This window comes from Agelaius tricolor, unplaced genomic scaffold (assembly GCF_023055355.1).
Source record: "Agelaius tricolor isolate 1412-34295 unplaced genomic scaffold, bAgeTri1.0.p SCAF_109, whole genome shotgun sequence".
NCBI lineage: Eukaryota > Metazoa > Chordata > Aves > Passeriformes > Icteridae > Agelaius > Agelaius tricolor.
Window position 1 is genome coordinate 171,990 of NW_027269369.1, and position 3,780 is coordinate 175,769.

Genomic DNA, 3,780 nt, shown 5'->3' on the forward strand with positions numbered 1-3,780 from the left:
TTTTCTCCTCTGGGATTTTTTGGGGTATTTTTAATTCTTTTTGGTGATTCTTTTAGGGCATTTTTGGGGTATTTTTGAGAGATTTTTGGAGTTGTTTTGGCGATTTTCAGGCTGAATTTTTTCGTGATTTTTCGTGATTTTTTCGTGATTTTTTGGGATTTTTTGGGGGCAATTTTACTTTTTCTTCCCGGGCTTTTTTGGGTCTATTTACTGAATTTTGGGGATTCTTTTAGGGGATTTTATTGGGATTTTTGAAGGATTTTTTTGGGTGGTTTTGGCGATTTTCAGGCCGAATTTCTGAGGGATTTTTCATTATTTTTCCGTGATTTTTTCATGGAAATTTTACTTTTTCTCCCCGGCCTTTTTTGGGGTGTATTTAGTGAATTTTGGGGATTCTTTCAGGATATTTTATTGGGATTTTTCCCTCAGGTGTCCCCCGAGGACTCCGTGGGATTTTTGAGGATTTGTGGGGTTTATTTGAGGCTTTGTTGGGGATTTTTGGGGTTGGATTTTTTTAGGATTTTTTTAGGATTTTTTTAGGATTTTTTATGGGATTAGGGTTTTCCTGTTTGGGGTTTTTGGGGTCGTTTTGGCGATTTTCAGGCTGAATTTTTTCGTGATTTTTCGTGATTTTTTCGCGATTTTTCCGTGATTTTTCGGGATTTTTTCGTGGCAATTTTACTTTTTCTCCCCGGCCTTTTTCGGGGTGTATTTAGTGAATTTTGGGGATTCTTTCAGGATATTTTATTGGGATTTTTCCCTCAGGTGTCCCCCGAGGACTCCGTGGCCGCTCTCAAGGCTCTCGTGGCCGAGCGGCTCCAGGTGCCGGTGGAGCAGCAGCGCCTCCTGTACCGGGGCAAGGCCCTCGCAGGTAACGGGAAAAATCCGAATTTTGGGGCTTTTTGGGGGATTTTGGGGAATTTTAGGATTTGTGGGAGATTGGAGAGGGATTGGGGAGGATTTGGGGATTTTTTGGGGTGGTTTTGGGGTGGTTTTGGGCCTGGTTTGGGGGATTTTTAGAGGGTTTTGGGGTTATTTTTGGTTATTTTGGGGTTATTTTGGGGTTATTTTTGGGGTATTTTTGGGATTGGTTTTGGGGTATTTTGGGTTATTTTTGGGGTTATTTGTTGGGGTTATTTTGGGGTTATTTTTGGGGTTATTTTGGGGTTATTTTTGGGGTATTTTTGGGATTGGTTTTGGGGTATTTTGGGTTATTTTTGGGGTTATTTTGGGGTTATTTTAGGGTTATTTTTGGGATGGTTTGGGGGTTTTTTGGGACTATTTTGGGGGGGGGTTTAGAGGTTTTTTGGGTGTTTTTGGGGGTTATTTTTGGGGTTTTTTGGGGTTATTTTTGGGGTATTTTGGGGTTATTTTTGGGATGGTTTTGGGGTTCATTTGGGGTTATTTTTGAGGTATTTTGGGGTTATTTTGGGTTATTTTTGGGATGGTTTGGGGGTTTTTGGGGTTATTTTTGGGGTTATTTTTGGGTTATTTTTGGGTATTTTGGGGTTATTTTTGGGATTGGTTTTGGGGTTTTTGGGGTTATTTTTGGGGTTATTTTTGGGGTATTTTGGGTTATTTTTGGGGTATTTTTGGGATGGTTTTGGGGTTCATTTGGGGTTATTTTTGGGGTATTTGGAGTTATTTTTGGGATGGTTTGGGGGTTTTTTGGGCCTATTTTGGGGGATTTTTTAGAGGTTTTTAGAGATTTTTTGGGTTATTTTTGGGTTATTTTTGGGGTTATTTTTGGGATTGGTTTTGGGGTTATTTTTGGGGTTATTTTGGGGTTATTTTTGGGGTTATTTTTGGGGTTATTTTTGGGGTATTTTGGTGGTATTTTTGGAGGGTTTTTCGAGTTATTTTTGGGATGGTTTGGGGTTTTTTGGGCCTATTTTGGGGGATTTTTTAGAGTTTTTTGGGGTTATTTTTGGTTATTTTGCGGTTATTTTTGGGGTTATTTTTGGGATTGGTTTTGGGGTTATTTTTGGGTTTTTTTGGGGATATTTTGGGGTTATTTTTGGGATGGTTTTGGGGTTTTTGGGGTTATTTTTGGGGTTATTTTGGGGTTAGTTTTGGGGTTAGTTTTGGGGTATTTTGGGTTATTTTTGGATGGTTTGGGGTTTTTTGGGCCTATTTTGGGGGGGATTAAGAGTTTTTTTGGGATATTTTTGGGGTTATTTTTGGGGTTATTTTTTGGGTATTTTGGGGTTATTTTGGGGGTATTTTGGGTTATTTTTGGGATTGGTTTTGGGGTTTTTGGGGTTATTTTTGGGGTATTTTGGGGTTATTTTTGGAGTATTTTTGGGATGGTTTTGGGGTTCATTTGGGGTTATTTTTGGGGTATTTGGGGTTATTTTTGGGATGGTTTGGGGTTTTTTGGGCCTATTTTGGGGGATTTTTTAGAGGTTTTTAGAGATTTTTTTGGGTTATTTTTGGGGTTATTTTTGGGGTTATTTTTGGGATTGGTTTTGGGGTTATTTTTGGGGTTATTTTGGGGTTATTTTTGGAGGGTTTTTTCGAGTTATTTTTGGGATGGTTTGGGGTTTTTTCGGGCCTATTTTGGGGGGGGGATTAAGAGTTATTTTGGGTTATTTTTGGGATTATTTTTGGGGTATTTTTGGGATGGTTTTGGGGTTCTTTTGGAGTTATTGTTGGGGTATTTTGGGTTATTTTGGGGTTATTTGTGGGATGATTTGGGGGTTTTTTGAGCCTATTTTGGGGGGTTTTTAGAGGTTTTTGGGATGGTTTTTGGTTATTTTGGGGTTATTTTTGGGGTGGTTTTGGGGTTATTTTTGGGGTTATTTTGGGGTTATTTTGGGGGTTATTTTTGGGGTATTTTTGGTTATTTTTGGATTGGTTTTGGGGGGTATTTTGGGGTTTTTGGGGTTATTTTGGGGTTATTTTTGGGGTATTTTGGGTTATTTTTTGAGTTATTTTTGGGATGGTTTGGGGGGTTTTTGGGCCTATTTTGGGGAGGGATTTAGAGGTTTTTTGGGTTATTTTTGGGTTATTTTTTGGATTGGTTTTGGGGTTTTTTTGAGTTATTTTTGTGTTATTTTGGGGATATTTTTGGGGTTCTTTTGGAGGTGTCTTGAGTTATTTTTGGGTTATTTTGGGATTGTTTTGGGGCTATTTTGGATTAATTTTGGGATGATTTTGGATTAATTTTGGGATGAATTTGGGGCTATTTTATTGTTATTTCCGGATGATTTTGGGGCTATTTAGGATTAATTTTGGGATGATTTTGGGACTATTTTAATGTTAATTTCGGGATGATTTTAGGGCTATTTTGGATTAATTTGGGGATTATTTTGGGGCTATTTTAATGTTATTTTTGGGATGATTTTGGGGTTATTTTGATTAATTTCGGGATTATTTTGGGCCTATTTTTTATGTTATTTTTGGGTTATTTTGGGGCTATTTTAATGTTATTTTCGGGATGATTTTGGGACTATTTTAATGTTAATTTCGGGATGATTTGGGGGTTATTTTGGATTAATTTTGGGCTGATTTTGGATTAATTTCGGGATGATTTTGGGGCTATTTTAATGTTATTTTTGGGATGATTTTGGGGTTATTTTGGATTAATTTCGGGCTTATTTTGGATTAATTTCGGGATGATTTTGGGGCTCTTTTAGGATGATTTTGGATTAATTTCGGGATGATTTTGGGGGTATTTTTGTGTTATTTTCCGCGTGGTTTTGGGCTATTTTTATGTTATTTTTGGGATGATTTTGGGACTATTTTAATGTTATTTTCGGGATGATTTTGGGGCTCTTT